We start from the raw sequence: 17,401 nt of genomic DNA, 5'->3' as shown, positions 1-17,401 counted from the left end.
TTTTTTTTCTGTTTATTTATTGTTTTATTCAATTCTCTAGAAAAAATAATTCAATTTTTTTGGGTGTGCTTGCAATTGATTTTTGGGGTGTATTGTCAATCTGGAAGCAAATCAATGATTCAATGATTCGAAGATTCAATTTTTATTAGCTTTATTACTGTTTTTGTAATTTTATTTTATATTTGTAAATTTGAGTGGATCTGTTTAGGGGTTGTTGAAAAAGAAGAAGGGAAAAGAAAAGAAGAAGCAGAAAACAGAAAGAATGGGCGTCCCAAAAAGAAGTAAGAAGAAGAAGCAGAAGAAAGAATAAGAAACAAGCAAAAGAAAAGAAGAGGGATGGGCGTAGGGTGGAGTTGCAGAAGAAAGGAGAAGACGGGGGGGGGGGGGTGTTTGCAAGTGGATTCTTTTTTTTTTCTTCAATTTTATATAATTTTAAGGGTTTTATTAATTTTTTATTATTTTTGGTTTATGTGGCTATTTTTTAATATTTAATGGTGGGGTCCGCATATGCCATGTCAGCGCCAACTCAGCAGATAATGGTCAGACTAACGGAGGTATTCAATTAACAAAAAACATAAGTTGATGTACCCTAATGAAAGTTTTTAAACTAGAGGTACCCAACTGATGATTGGTGTATAGTTGAGGTATATATATGTAATTAACCCTTAATATATATATATATATAGTTCATTGTGTAAAGTAATGGGCACAAGAAGCTCTTGGCGTGATGAGTTTGGGCTCCTTGAGGGGTTGTGGCTTCTTCTTGGTCTTGTGCTCGATTCTCCTTTCTTTCATTTGGAGCAAAAATAAATTTTTGCTGTGTAAGTATAGGAGGTCGGGTCGGGTCGGGTCGGTTTGGAACAGTTAAGTCAAAGAGTGAAGCTGAAAGTTTAGCTAATGAACTTGAAAATTTTGAGTTTATACTTGGTATATATGACTATTTGGCATGATATTTGCTGATTTGTTTTTTTTTTTTTTTAAATATAGGGATAATGGGTTTATTTCTGCCAAAAGCATTGCATCTGATATGGGGATTGAACCTATTTTTCCTAACAAACGTCAAACTTGTAGAAAAAAACAGTTTAATGAAAATGAACATGATGAGACAACACAATTAGTGGAAAAATCTTTTAGAGTTAACTATTTTCTGGTTGTTGTGGATATTGCTATTGCTTCATTAAAGAATAGATTTGATCAATTGAAAACATATGAAAGTATTTTTGGTTTCTTGTTTGATTCAATAAAATTAACTTCATTAGATGATGATAAATTGAAAGAGTGTTGTGTTAATCTTGAAGTTGCTCTCAAACATAATAACTTGTCTGATGTTGATTCGAATGATTTATTTTCTGAATTGAGAATATTACAAGTAGCTTTGCCAACATAATTAAAGTCAACTATTGAAATTTTAGAGTTTGTAAAAGCTGCAGATTGTTATCCAAATGTATCAATTGCTTATAGAGTACTATTGGCTGTACTTGTGACTGTGGCTTCTGCTAAAAGGAGCTTTTCAAAATTAAAATTGATAATAACATACTTGCGGTCATCTATGTCACAGGAAAGGTTAAATAGATTGGCAATCATATGTATTGAAAAGAATATGTTGGAAAACCTTGAAGTTGATAATGTTATTGATGATTTTGCTTCTAGAAATGCTAGAAGAAGGCATTTTCATTGGCTGTTTTGGTCCTTATCTTATTGTAATTGTGTTTGTTAGGTGATGCATTTGATCACATGGTTGCTCATATTATTGAAGAACCTCTTTTTGACAAGTCTAAAGGCTGCAACTTTAATTCTTTTTTGTTCAAAGTTTGTATGTTCAGAGGCCATGTAACTTTAATTATTTCTTGTTCAAAATTTGTATAAACTGTGATATCATCTTATGTTTAATAAAAGTATTATTTTCTTTTTAATTTTCAAGTAAAAGTAAATGAAAAACATGTCTATAGAATTTTATATATATATATATATTTTTTCTTTTTTTGTACAAAGGGCCCATTTCAGATTTCGCCCCGGACCTCTAAAATGTCAGGAACGGCACTGCCTTTGGGGCACAGTGGGATATCAACACTCTCTAAGAAGGATTGGGTTATATGAGCTGGGTCCAAAATGGAGGTTTTACTGTAAAATCTGATAAACCATCATCTCCTAATGCCTATCCGAAACTAGAGTCCCATGCACACTTGGTTTCCTCCCAGGTTGCACCCAATCAATCTAATGTGCTAAGCATACGTCTTCTGGATTATCATCAGACTCCTAGATAGAGTTCCACTATTATCATGTATCTTGTTTATGCTTTATCAGATGTATAGAAGTTGTCTTATGTTGTAACAACTCTTGTAAGCTTTACACTATATAATTAAGGAAATCATAAGCCTTAGTGTGGAGTGTTATCCCATATTAAAAAAGTATAATTTTGCATAATGGCTTATAAGGGTTTGAGATACTCCTCCCGATCTACACTGTGGGCTAGGAAGGCTAAAGCTCACCTCATATTTAAAAAATAATAATAATACACTACTTTTTTTGCCCAGCCCACCCAATGAAAAAAAGAAGTTTCTTTTGTCTCTCTGCCTCTCCCCATCGCTCAATTCTCTCTCTCTCTCTCTCTCTCTCCATATATATATATAAAAGGTAATACTTTTATACTAATATATCTATTTACTCTCTTATATTTTATTCTCTTAGCTATTTACCGATTTAGGGATTCAATTTTTATGCAATAGTTGTGGTATTTCTAATTTACTTTTAAATGTTTGTAAAGTTAAATGAAAATTAATATTTGATCATCCAAATTGTTCAGGAAACTCACGGAAAACTCGTGTAATTTGTTGATGTGGAATTGCTTTTAAGCTAAATCTCAATTATTGAAAGTGCAAGTTTGGAAACCAAGTAAGCTCTAAATTTAAATTTTAAATTCTAGTTGCAACTAGCATATTGCTAGAAAAATAGGTTGTTATTATGTGATTTTGTTTGTAAAATATCCTTACATGTCATGTTTATAATATATTACCAATAGGGTCAAGTTTATAATGTTGGATCATCCACAAATTCTGAAGTGAAGAAAAAATATTATTTTTTATTTTAAGAAGACAAACGACCCTTCTTCATCTACACCAATTTGTGATTCTGAATCTCAAAGAGTCGAGTCTCAAAGTGAAGGAGTTGAGACTCAAAGAATCTAGTTGGATCCAAATATTGAGATTACTACTAGTGCTCTTAAACGTGATCTACGATTATGTCAAACAATATATGGAAATATCCTATTAATGAATATGATAATGTTCGAAGAACCTATAATGCACTTAGGACTATGTCCTCTCTGACTAGGTACGTGTATCTTTTATGTTTAATAATTAAATTTTATTGTACCGTCGTGGTTTTTTTTTAGCCCCCCGCAAATTCTAATTTCTGGATCCGTCCATGTCCATTATCAATTGGTTTTGAGATGAATGCCTAAATTTTTTTATAGTATCAGAGCATGTTCACCCACGTGTGTTAAGCCTAGTGGCCACACGTACTCCACGTCACCCAATATGAGTATGAGTTGTCCACATATTTGGCTTAAGTGACGCCACACGTTCGGAGGCATATGAGAATGTGGAGTGTTATCGCACATTAGAAAAGTATAACTTTGCATAGTGGCTTATAAAGGTTTAGACTCCTTCTTCTATTGCCAATTGGTTTTAAGATGAATGTATTTCTTTAATTATGATCTTTGCAGCTGGAGTTGATTTGTTCCTGACTGAAGAGGTAATTTTGTGTGGATACTCAATCTACCTCCAACAGTCCAAGTCTTTTGTTATGGCTCCTTGGTCTGGATAAGCTTATCACTAATGGAAATCGTGCAACAGGGCATGACAAATGGTGTGGAGTGTAGTTTCTTTGGGGCGCCTCCTCTGGAAAATGCTTTACATGTGTTCAGAAACTGGGAGAAGGCTCAATCTGTATGAAGAGGTCTTACAAAAATTTTGGGGATCAAGTATGGGGAGGTCTTTTCATCACTATTCCTTTGCAAAACTCATTTTCTATACCTTTAATTGATTGGTTGAGGTCCAATCTCAATTCCAATGCTAAAACCTGTTCTGATCAAAAGTGGAAAAAGCAATTTGCAAGTCCCAAACTAAATCATTAGCCCCGAAAACACACTTGGGTCCAGAATTTGCAAAGAATAGATGATGCTCGCTTTCTCAAATGACTTTCAAAAAGGCCAACATTCTTCTTTCTTTCTTTCTTTTTCATTGAACGGTTACAGAAAAACTAATTAACTAACAAACAATACAATTACTGTATCTTGGTACTTCTAGCTTGTTTGTCTGTTTGCCAAAATAGAAGCAACAAAATCATCCATAGCCTTAACAGAAGACCCCTTCTCTTCAGCATCCTCTCTAATCGAAGTCCTTATCTTGTCCTTAATCTCAGCTGCTCTTTTTTTCATCTCCCCTCCTTTGCCACTTTCATCCAGCACCAAATCCATCACACTCTTCACCTCATTCCCAGAAATAACACTTTGCACTCCCCTTGTCAACTCCACACCTACACCTATCTCCTCCACCAGCATCTTCGAATTATAGGCCTGCTCGGCCGCCAATGGCCACCCGATAATGGGTACACCCTGGCTCAAGCCCTCCATAACTGAGTTCCACCCGCAATGACTCACAATCGCCCTCGTGGCCTTGTGCGCCAAAATCTCCAACTGGGGTGCCCAATTGTGCACCACCAGCCCCTGTTTGCTCTCCCTCATTCGATCTTCGAACCCTTTTGGCAGCCACTCTGCTCTGAACTCAACCTTCAAGTCGAACCCAACTGGAGGCTTATGACCCAAACAAAGGCCTTCCCACTTTCTTCCAACCCAATTGCTCATTCCATCATTTGGGAGGCACTAATTGTGTTCTGAGAACCAAACGAGATGTGAATCACCGAATCTGAACCGTGCAAATCATGTATTTCCAAAAGCTAAGCATTGAATGCAAGAAAATCAATCTCGTCATGGTAAAGCAATCAACACAAAAACAAAAACAAAACTAAAACTTCTTTTTTTTTAGTAACTAGAAAAGTACTAGAAAATTCAAGTAAAATTTTAAAACTCCACCCCCAAACCTAAATCAAACATTGTCCTCAATGATTGGAAAAGAAAAACATGACAATGACAAGAAATAAGAAAGAAGATGGTGAAAAGAAATTACCTGAAAGAGGAAACTGTCATTTCTTTGAAATTACCAACAATAAAGCTCAACAAATAATGAATGATAATTCCCAAAGATATGAAGAGAATATACACATAACAAGAAAGAAAAACAAAAGAGACGAAAAATCCTAAATTAATTAACTAAAACAAAGAACATCAATCATGATAAATGAGATCACAAAGTAAGACTTCCTCAACCTCATCATTTTGGAACTTAAGAAATGGTTTCAATCTTTGACCATTGACTTTAAAAACATTACCATTTTTAGGATTTTCAATTTCAATTGCCCCATGAGGAAAAATATTGCGAACAAGGAAAGGACCAGTCCAACGAGACTTCAATTTACCAGGAAAAAGATGCAAACGAGAATTATACAAAAGGACTTTTTGATTAGGTGAAAAAGTTTTCCTCAAAATGTGTTTATCATGGAACACCATCATACGGTCCTTGTAAGTTTTCGCAATCATATGCATCATTTCTTAGTTCCTCAAGCTCATTTAACTGGAGCTTCCTATGGGTTCCTGCTTTGTCTAGAGCAAAATTAAATTGTTTTATGGCCCAAAATGCTCTATGTTCCAATTCAACAGGTAGATGGCATGCTTTCCCAAAAACTAAGCGATAAGGAGACATTCCAATAGGGGTTTTAAAAGCAGTTCGGTAAGCCCACAACGCATCAATGAGTCGCAAAGACCAATCTTTTCGGGATGGGTTAACTGTTTTCTCCAAGATATGCTTAATCTCCCTATTAGAAATCTCAACTTGACCACTTGTTTGGAGATGGTAAGGGGTGGCAACTCGATGGGTGACGCCATAATTTTTCATTAAATGTTCAAATGGCTTATTACAAAAATGATTCCCACCATCACTAATGATAGCGCGTGGGGTCCCAAATCGAGTGAAAATGTTTTCCTTCAAGAAACGAAGCACTACCCTATGGTCATTAGTTTTACATGCAATTGCCTCTACTCACTTGGATACATAATCAACACCCACAAGTATGTACAAATTGCCAAAAGAATTAGGAAAAGGTCCTATAAAATCAATGCCCCAAACATCAAAGATTTCGACAACAAGGATTGGGGTCAAAGGCATCATGTTTCTCCTAGTGAGATTCCCTAACTTTTGGCATCTTTCACAAGATTGGCAATACACATGGGCATCACGGAAAAGGGAAGGCCAATAGAAACCACATTGAAGGATCCTGGTGGCGGTTTTCTTAGCACTAAAGTGCCCTCCACAAGCATGGTCATGGCAAAAAGAAATGATATTGGATTGCTCACTATTCGGGACACATCTCCTAATGATTTGATCAGGACAATATTTGTACAAGTAAGGATCATCCCAAAAATAATGTTTGACCCTAGCTAGAAACTTAGATCTATCTTGCTTGGTCCAATGGGAATGCATCTCATTAGTGATAAGGAAGTTCACAATATCCGTATACCATGGTGTTTGGGAAACAAGCATAAGTTGCTCATCAGGAAATGTCTCAGTGATGGGAATGGACTCCTCACATGACTCAACTATCAATCTAGAAAGATGATCGGCAACCACATTTTCGGACCCCTTTTTGTCACGCATTTCAATGTCAAATTCTTGGAGCAAGAGGATCCAACGGATTAGGCGGGGTTTAGCATCTTTTTTAGACAAAATGTATTTTAAAACCGCATGATCAGAATAAACAATAACATTTGTGCCTAAAAGGTAAGACCTAAACTTGTCTAACGCAAAGACAACCGCCAAAAGTTCTTTTTCAGTGGTGGAATAGTTAAGTTAGGCATCAGTGAGGGTCTTACTAGCATAGCAAATGACATGGGGCAACCTACCAACTCGTTGTCCAAAAACGGCACCTATGGCGTAATCGGATGCATCACACATAATCTCAAAAGGTTCACTCCACACGGGGGGTCTAATGATGGGAGCAGAGGTCAACAAAGACTTAAGTTTATCAAAGGCACGGATACAATCATCATTAAAGACAAAAGAGGAATCCTTGGCAAGTAAATTGCACAAGGGACGTGAAATTTTGCTAAAATCTTTGATGAATCTTCGATAAAAATCGGCGTGTCCTAAGAAAGATCTAATTTCCTTAACAGTACGTGGAGGTGGAAGATTAGAAATTAGATCAACTTTAGCCTTATCAACCACAATTCCCTTAGAAGAAATGATATGCCCCAAAACAATACCCTTTTTGACCATGAAGTGACATTTTTCCCAATTTAAAACAAGATTTTTCTCCTTGCAACGAATTAAAACCAATGAAAGATGGTGCAAACATTCATCAAAAGAAGACCCAAAGACGGAAAAATCATCCATAAAACCCTCAAGAAACCGCTCTACCATGTCGGAGAAAATAGAAATCATGCACCTTTGAAAGGTGGCGGGTGCATTACATAACCTAAAGGGCATGCGACGGTAAGCGAAAGTACCAAATAGGCAGGTGAAGGTGGTCTTTTCTTGGTCCTCGGGTGCAATGGAGATTTGGTTATATCCAGAATAACCATCAAGGAAACAATAATAGGCATGACCGGCTAACCTCTCAAGCATTTGATCAATGAAAGGAAGAGGGAAGTGATCTTTCCTAGTGACAGCATTCTATTTCCTATAATCTATGCACACTCGCCAACCAGTTTGCACTCGTGTGGGAATCAATTCATTGTCCTCATTTTTCACAACAGTGACGCCAGACTTCTTTGGAACAACTTGGACAGGGCTCACCCAATGACTATCGGAAATGGGGTAAATAACACCAACATCTAACAATTTCAAAACCTCACTCCTCACTACTTCCTTCATGGCAGGATTTAAACGTCTTTGGGGCTCACGGGAAGTCTTAGTGTTATCCTCTAAGTGGATCATATACATGACAGTGGATGGAGAAATGTCTTTAATGTCAGGTATGGACCAACCTATGACTTCCTTATGTTCCCTCAAAATTTCCACAAGCTTGCATTCTTGCTCATTATTTAAATCGGAGGCTATGATCACGAGCAAGGTATCGGAAGATCCTAAAAACACATACTTGAGGTTATCAGGTAATGGTTTGAGATCTAGCTTGGGTGGCTCAACAGTGGAAGGAAGTGGAGAATTTTTGGAAAGAGGAAGAGGTTCTACCCTTGGTTTCCAATTGGTGGTGTTCATGATAGGTGTGGAGTCCAAAAGTGCATTGACTTCTTTTATGGCTTCATTAAAATCAAAGTTACAACCAAAGTGGGCTAAGCAAGCTTCTAGTGGGTCCTTAACACTATCTCTATGGAAAGAGTTTACCACTATTTGTTCAATTAAATTAACCTCACAAATGTTATCCTTAGCCTCTTGTGGTTGGTGACTTATGTTAAAAATTTTAAGATCCATAGTTAAGTTCCCAAACGACAAATTCATGACTCCATTCCTACAATTAATTTGGGCATTTGCGGTGGCAAGGAATGGGCATCCTAAAATTACCGGAATTTGATCACAAGCATTGGTCACGGGTTGGGTGTCAAGTACAATGAAATCCACGAGAAAATAAAACTCATTCACTTTGACCAAAACATCTTCCACCGTTCCCCTAGGAATTTTAACCGACCTATCCGTTAAAGAAAGAGTCACCAAGGTTTGTTTCATCTCTCCTAAGCCAAGTTGCACATAAACAGAGTATGGTAAAAGGTTCACGATTGCTCCTAAATTTAGCAATGCTCTTCCTATATGATGAGTTCCTATCGTGCATGCAATGGTAGGACAACTGGGATCCTTGTACTTAACCGGAATTCGATGCTCGATAATTGAACTAACTTGCTCGGTGAGAAAGGCTTGCTTTGGAACGTTGGTTCTCCTTTTTATTGTGCAAAGGTCTTTCAAAATTTTTGCATAAGAAGGCACTTGTTTGATGGCATCGATCTAAGAAGGGAATATTGATATGGACTTGCTTGAACACTTCTAGGATGTCATTAAATTGTGCATTTTTCTTTGTCTTAGCCAACCTATGAGGAAATGGGGCTTTGGGGACAAAAGTTGGAGAAGGATTAACAATTAAAGGCTCTTTTTCCTTTGACTTGACAATGTGATCAACATGAGGCTCTAAACCACCTACTCCATTTGTTCCATTTTTTTCATTTTCATCATTTTCATCATTTTCTTTTTCCAAATTAGACATTTGAACCTTATTATCAATTTGCCTACCCGACCTAAGGGTTGTGATTGACTTGACATGCTCATGAGTATTAGATGAACTAGATGCATCAACATGAAATTGACCCTTTGGATTATGAATTAGTTGACTTGGAAATTTTCCCTTCTCTCTCTCCCCCACAATGTTAGCTAATTGACCAATTTGATGTTCTAACTTCGCAATGGCTTGTGTATTTTGGTGGGTGGAAGCTTTAACCTCAACAAAGGCTTGACCGGTCAATTGCATGAACTTTTGGAGTGTGTCCTCTAAAGGTGATGATGGATTTTGTTGTGGGGCAACACTTTGAGGAGTGGGATGGGGAACATGGGGAACATGAGAATATGAAGGATTAGGAGGACGGAATGAATTGTTTGGCATTGAATTTCCTCCTAAATGTGTTTGGGGTTGGCCTTGTCTCCAAGAAAAATTTGGGTGATTCTTCCAATTGGGATTGTAGGTCTCGGAAAAGGTACCTTGGTTCACAAACGGCTTCCTAAAATTGTTAAGGGCATTCGCATGCTCAACATTATTCTCGGAAAAAGTATACAAGGAAGGACACGCTTGGACATTATGCATCGGGCTAGCACAATGAGAACAAACCTCACTTTGGACATGATTAATGGCACTCATGGTTTAACTCAAGGCCAAGGCCTCTACCTTTCTCGTTAGACTCTCAATCTTAGATCCTAAGTCTACATCGCCTTTCACTTCATACATCCCCCCATGCTTTGGTTCTTTGGCTTGTCTATTATGTGGGTTGGAGAAATCCCATTGTTGAGAATTTTCGGACAATTTTTCAAAAAAATCATAGGCTTGCTCTTCCCCAAGATTTAAAAACGCACCCCCATTCACGGACTCTACCATATTGCGATTTATTTGAGTTAAACCATTGTACAAGTATTGCACCAAACGCCACGTCTCGAAACCATGGTGAGGACATCTCAAAATTAAATCCTTGAATCGCTCCCAACTCTCATAAAATTGCTCATCGTCTTTTTGTCTAAACTCCGAAATGTCTCTCCTAAGCGCATTAGTCCTAGACATTGAAAAAAATTTTGACAAAATTTTTTTAACAAGTTGATCCCATGAAGTGATGGAACCGGGGGGTTGGGAGTTTAACCAAGCTTTCGCTTTGTCCTTGACCGAAAATGGGAATAAACGAAGACGCACGGATTCATCGGGAAAATTTTGGTATCTAGAGGTTGAGCAAATTTCAATGAATTCTTTAACATGTGTGTACGGGTCCTCTCGATCCAAACCGTGGTAGAAGGGCAACAATTGAATGATGTGGGGTTTAATTTCAAAATGAGTTGCGGTAGTATGGGGCAAGACTATGCAAGAAGGGGTGTCAAGGATGACGGGAGCAAAATAATCTCTTAACGGACGAATTTCAATGTGTTCACCCATTTCAATTATCGGTTCAATTCTTTTCTTTAAATGTCTAAGTGTTCTCTCAAGTTCAAGGTCAAAAGGTACTAAATCGTGATTCAATGAACGGCGACCAAGCATATACTAGACGGATTTTAAGAAAAGAATTTCAAAAAACTTTTTTTTTTAATTAATTAATTAACTACTTTTTTTTTTTTTAACGAAAATATGGACAAACTAACAAACAAAGCAAACACAACTAAACAAAATCACAAAACAAAGAGTTAATCCAAACAAATTATCTTTGATTTAGCCTTGGGAGGTGTCTTTTAGACAATCCTAATCTTGATTAAGCACTAGACAAGCTCCTCCTCCCTTTCAAAGTGAATTAGTGGCGTACCGATATAAGGTTCTCAAAAATACAACCAGGCCGGTTCCGAAGGGGGTGGAGGAGTCACAGACGGTCTCTCTTAAAAACCAGTCCCCTTTAAGCATCAAGATGATTGCAACCTTAAAGAACCTTTCTAGACATTGTACTTCCAAAAACACTCACTGGAGTATCCACTAATTGACTCATTCCAAGAGGGTCCTATGAGCTTCGTGAATCCTTTGACCAATGTTTACTTGATTTTAATTAAATTGAGTTTGAGATTAACAAATGCAAGAGATGGTTATCCTAGGTGGGCAAGGACTTGGTGATTAAATCCAATCCTTATCTTGTTGGGGGTGAATGCCCTTACTAGTTGATTTTGCAAGAATGCTAATTGAAAATGCAACAACCAACAAAGCAACAATATATGAAAATTGAAATTGCACAACTAAGGCAAACACCACTCAAGAAAACCTTAAAAAGAAAAAGTTTAGAGTATATCACTAGTGTGGTGACATTGGCCACAACACACTAGGAGAAGGCAACCAAACTTTTGCTAGCAATTCCCTTTTCTTGATGACCACACCTTTGCAAACTTCTCCCCAATGCAAGCACTAAAAAGAAAATACTAGAATAAATACTAAAACTACAACAAAAGGAGAAAGGGAAATAAAACTAAAATAAAAATAAACAAGAGATGAAAAAAAGAAAAGAGAAATGAAATAAGAGGAAATAGAAATTACCTTATCTAATGTTGCAATGGAGAAGATGCACAACACAACAAAAATAAGATCTAACCAAATTATACAAAATGACAAAAATATTTGATTTTTTTTTTAACAATAAATAAAAGCAAGAAAAAAAAATTCAACAATTGAAACTAGATGCAACAACCTAAAGACAACAAAGAAATAAATATGCTACTATATATAGAAATGTTTTTTTTTTTTAGATGGCAAAGAAGATAAAACTAATGGTAAAGAAAATAAAAAATGATGCTAGATACTAGTTATGGAAGCTACAAAGAAAGAGACAACTATAAATATGCTAAATAAAAGCAATAATTTATATTTATCACAAGCACAAAACAAAGAAGACCACTAAAATAAATAATAAATTAAAAATGGTAAACAATAAATATATAAAATTTTTTTTTCTTTCTTTTCTTGGCACCTACAACAGAAGAGAAGCAAGAAAGTGTAAAGAAAAAATTTTTTTTTTTTTTAGTAACTAGAAAAGTATTAGAAAATTCAAGTAAAATTTCAAAACTCTACGTACCCTCAAACCTAAATCAAACATTGTCCTCAATGATTGGAAAAGAAAAACATGACAATGACAAGATATAAGAAAGAAGATGGTGAAAAGAAATTACCCGAAAGAGGAAACTGTCATTTCTTTGAAATTACCAACAATAAAGCTCAACAAATAATGAATGATAATTCCCAAAGATATGAAGAGAATATACACATAAAAAAAAAAGAAAAAAAAAAGAGACGAAAAATCCTAAATTAATTAACTAAAACAAAGAACATCAATCAGGATAAATGGGATCACAAAGTAAGACTTCCTCAATCTCATCATTTTGGAACTCAAGAAATGGTTTCAATCTTTGACCATTGACTTTAAAAACATCACCATTTTTAGGATTTTCAATTTCAATTGCCCCATGAGGAAAAATAGTGCGAACAAGGAAAGGACCAGTCCAACGAAACTTCAATTTACTAGGAAAAAGATGCAAACGAGAATTATACAAAAGGACTTTTTGATTAGGTGAAAAATTTTTCCTCAAAATGTGTTTATCATGGAACACCTTCATACGATCTTTGTAAGTTTTAGCACAATCATATGCATCATTCCTTAGTTCCTCAAGCTCATTTAACTGGAGCTTCCTATGGGTTCCTGCTTTGTCTAGAGCAAAATTAAATTGTTTTATGGCCCAAAATGCTCAATGTTCCAATTCAACAGGTAGATGACATGTTTTCCCAAAAACTAAGCGATAAGGAGACATTCCAATAGGGGTTTTAAAAGCAGTTCGGTAAGCCCACAACGCATCAATTAATGAGTCGCAAAGACCAATCTTTTCGGGATGGGTTAACTGTTTTCTCCAATATATGCTTAATCTCCCTATTAGAAATCTCAACTTGACCACTTGTTTGGGGATGGTAAGGGGTGGCAACTCGATGGGTGACGCCATAATTTTTCATTAAATATTCAAATGTCTTATTACAAAAATGATTCCCACCATCACTAATGATAGCGCGTGGGGTCCCAAATCGAGTGAAAATGTTTTCCTTCAAGAAACGAAGCACTACCCTATGGTCATTAGTTTTACATGCAATTGCCTCTATCCACTTGGACACATAATCAACACCCACAAGTATGTACAAATTGCCAATAGAATTAGGAAAAGGTCTCATAAAATCAATGCCCCAAACATTAAAGATTTCGACAACAATGATTGGAGTCAAAGGCATCATGTTTCTCCTAGTGAGACTCCCTAACTTTTGGCATCTCTCACAAGATTGGCAATACACATGGGCATCACGGAAAAGGGAAGGCCAATAGAAACCACATTGAAGGATCTTGGCAGCGGTTTTCTTAGCACTAAAGTGCCCTCCACAAGCATGGTCATGGCAAAAAGAAATGATATTGGATTGCTCACTATTCGGGACACATCTCCTAATGATTTGATCAGGACAATATTTGTACAAGTAAGGATCATTCCAAAAATAATGTTTGACCCTAGCTAGAAACTTAGATCTATCTTACTTGGTCCAATGGGAAGGCATCTCATTAGTGACAAGGAAGTTCACAATATCCGCATACCATGGTGTTTGGGAAACAAGCATAAGTTGCTCATCAGGAAATGTCTCAGTGATGGGAATGGACTTCTCACATGACTCAACTATCAATCTAGAAAGATGATCGGCAACCACATTTTCGGACCCCTTTTTGTCATGGATTTCAATGTCAAATTCTTGGAGCAAGAGGATCCAACGGATTAGGCGGGGTGTAGCATCTTTTTTAGACAAAAGGTATTTTAAAACCGCATGATCAGAATAAACAATAACCTTTGTGCCTAAAAGGTAAGACCTAAACTTGTCTAACGCAAAGACAACCGCCAAAAGTTCTTTTTCAGTGGTGGAATAGTTAAGTTGGGCATCAGTGAGGGTCTTTCTAGCATAGCAAATGACATGGGACAACCTACCAACTCGTTGTCCCAAAACGGCACCTATGGTGTAATCGGATGCATCACACATAATCTCAAAAGGTTCACTCCACACGGGGGGTCTAATGATGGGAGCGGAGGTCAAAAAAGACTTAAGTTTGTCAAAGGCACAGATACAATCATCATTAAAGACAAGAGGAATCCTTGGCAAGTAAATTGCACAAGGGTCGTGAAATTTTGCTAAAATCTTTGATGAATCTTCGATAAAAATCTGCGTGTCCTAAGAAAGATCTAATTTCCTTAACAGTACGTGGAGGTGGAAGATTAGAAATTAGATCAACTTTAGCCTTATCAACCTCAATTCCCTTAGAAGAAATGATATGCCCCAAAACAATACTCTTTTTGACCATGAAGTGACATTTTTCCCAATTTAAAACAAGATTTTTCTCCGTGCAACGAATTAAAACCAATGAAAGATGGTGCAAACATTCATCAAAAGAAGACCCAAAGATGGAAAAATCATCCATAAAAACCTCAAGAAACCGCTCTACCATGTCGGAGAAAATAGAATTCATGCACCTTTGAAAAGTGGCGGGTGCATTACATAACCCAAAGGGCATGCGACGGTAAGCGAAAGTACCAAATGGGCAAGTGAAGGTGGTCTTTTCTTAGTCCTCGGGTGCAATGAGGATTTGGTTATATCCAGAATAACCATCAAGGAAACAATAATAGGCATTACCGGCTAACCTCTCAAGCATTTGGTCAATGAAAGGAAGAGGGAAGTGATCTTTCCTAGTGACGGCATTCAATTTCCTATAATCTATGCACACTCGCCAACTAGTTTGCACTCGTGTGGGAATTAATTCATTGTCCTCATTTTTCACAACAGTGACGCCAGACTTCTTTGGAACAACTTGGACAAGGCTCACCCAATGACTATCGGAAATGGGGTAAATAACACCAACATCTAACAATTTGAAAACCTCACTCCTCACTACTTCCTTCATGGCAGGATTTAAACGTCTTTGGGGCTCACGGGAAATCTTAGTGTTATCCTCTAAGTGGGTCCTATGCATGACAATGGATAGAGAAATGCCTTTAATGTCAAATATGGACCAACCTATGGTTTCCTTATGTTCCCTCAAAATTTCCACAAGCTTGCATTCTTGCTCATTATTTAAATCGGAGGCTATGATCACGGACAAGGTATCAGAAGATCCTAAAACACATACTTGAGGTTATCAGGTAATGGTTTAAGATCTAGCTTGGGTGGCCCAACAGTGGAAGAAAGTGGAGGATTTTTGGAAAGATGAAGAGGTTCTACCCTTGGTTTCCAATTGGTGGTGTTCATGATAGGTGTGGAGTCCAAAAGTGCATTGACTTCTTCTATGGCTTCATTAAAATCAAAGTTACAACCAAAGTGGGCTAAGCAAGCTTCTAGTGGGTCCTTAACACTATCCCTATGGAAAGAGTTTACCATTATTTGTTCGATTAAATTAACCTCACAAATGCTATCATCACCCTCTTGTGGTTGGTGACTTATGTTAAAAATGTTAAGATCCATAGTTAAGTTCCCAAACGACAAATTCATGACTCCATTCCTACAATTAATTTGGGCATTTGCGGTGGCAAGGAATGGGCATCCTAAAATTACCGGAATTTGATCACAAGCATTGGTCACGGGTTGGGTGTCAAGTACAATGAAATCCACGGGAAAATAAAACTCATTCACTTTGACCAAAACATCTTCCACCATTTCCCTAGGAATTTTAACCAACCTATCCGCTAAAGAAAGAGTCACCAAGGTTGGTTTCATTTCTCCTAAGCCAAGTTGCACATAAACGTAGTATAGTGGTAAGTATTCCCGCCTGTCACGCGGGTGACCTGGGTTCGATCCTCGGCAACGGCGCCAAAAACTTGTTGTAAAATTTTATTTACTCGCAAATATACGAGTCGAATAGTATATTAACGAGGTCGAACCTCAAGGAGTGATGACAAACGATACACTAAGCTTAAACTTAAGTTAATTTAAAACTAACCTAGTTTGGAAATTTTGTTGGTTTGTGAGTCAACTTAAAATAAAATGCAATTAAATTAAAAAGGAAATAAAGTAGCAACTAAATTAAAAAGCAAATAAAGTAAATGAAAAGATAATATGGTAAATAAAGGTGCAAGAATTGAAATATTAAATCGAGAAATGAAAATAACAACTTTTTGGTTATAGAAGCTAAACAATGGTATAAGAACCAAGGTTAGGGTTTCACACCACTTATGAACACATTAAATGAGATTTTTAGTAATTTCCCAAAAAGGAGGACACCCAAGAGTCACTTGATGCCCTCTTACAAAGATAAATATGAATTAAGCACAAGAATTGAAGATTTATATGGTAGATCTTGATTTTGCTTAGAAAGTACAAACTTTAAGCAACTCAAGTGAACCAAAACTAAGGAACAACTAGAGTTCAAAAAGTTTGTGTTTAAAACAATTAACCATAAAGCTAAAATGTGGAAAGAGGATCTAACAACCCTAATATATGACATTATGGGTGAAAGAGGATCTCTATCTCATTTTAATATCAAAATCTAGAGCTTCTAAGATCTTAAACAAGGGGAAAATTAACATAAAGACCTCATTTAATAATGTTCATGGTGGTGCTTCCCCCTTACCTTGGTAAGGAGGTTTAGTGACCTCCAATGATCTTCTATCTTAAATAAAAGTAAAGAAATAAATAAATGAGCATGTAATATAAAGAACAATAAAATAAATAACTACATAAAATAAAAGACATAAAGTAAATAAAAGATTAGAAGAAGAAAGAAGAGAGACATAATATTAAAGTTAACAATAAAATAAAGAATTACATAAAATAAAAGGTATAATGTAAATAGAGGATTAGAGAAGAGAGAAGAGTGACATAATATTAAAATTTCATTAATTAAAATGCAAGAAAATTACATCCTATTCTCTCTCAAATATCATAGTCAAATAGCTTGAGAGAGAAATCTTAGGAGAAATACTAGAAAAGGCAGCAAATTAAATTCTAGACTCAAAGATATGGTAAGGGGGCTGAATGTCCCTATTTATAGGCAAATACTAGGGCTAGTCATGAAGAAAAGATCAGCACAAAAGGCTAGTGTAAGGCTGGAAATATC

The 17,401-nt window shown here is 36.4% G+C and overlaps 1 non-coding gene and 3 pseudogenes across 1 annotated transcript; 2 read left to right on the top strand and 2 right to left on the bottom strand.

Annotated features, from left to right (window-relative positions):
• Positions 1–702: 702 nt before the first annotated feature.
• On the top strand, positions 703–3,953 carry LOC147292794 (uncharacterized; annotated as a pseudogene).
• A 350-nt stretch (positions 3,954–4,303) lies between these two features.
• LOC147292793 (UDP-glycosyltransferase 92A1 pseudogene) lies at positions 4,304–4,864 on the bottom strand (annotated as a pseudogene).
• Positions 4,865–5,344: 480 nt separating this feature from the next.
• On the bottom strand, positions 5,345–9,969 carry LOC147292792 (uncharacterized; annotated as a pseudogene).
• A 292-nt stretch (positions 9,970–10,261) lies between these two features.
• LOC147292791 (small nucleolar RNA R71) lies at positions 10,262–10,368 on the top strand. Its single transcript, XR_015120996.1, has one exon. It is a non-coding gene; the product is annotated as a small nucleolar RNA R71 (small nucleolar RNA).
• The last annotated feature ends 7,033 nt before the right edge of the window (positions 10,369–17,401 follow it).

The sequence above is a fragment of the Dryas octopetala genome, chromosome 2 (assembly GCF_963921425.1).
Source record: "Dryas octopetala chromosome 2, drDryOcto1.1, whole genome shotgun sequence".
NCBI lineage: Eukaryota > Viridiplantae > Streptophyta > Magnoliopsida > Rosales > Rosaceae > Dryas > Dryas octopetala.
The sequence above is the reverse complement of the archived record's forward strand: the minus strand, read 5'-3'. Positions and strand labels throughout refer to the sequence as shown.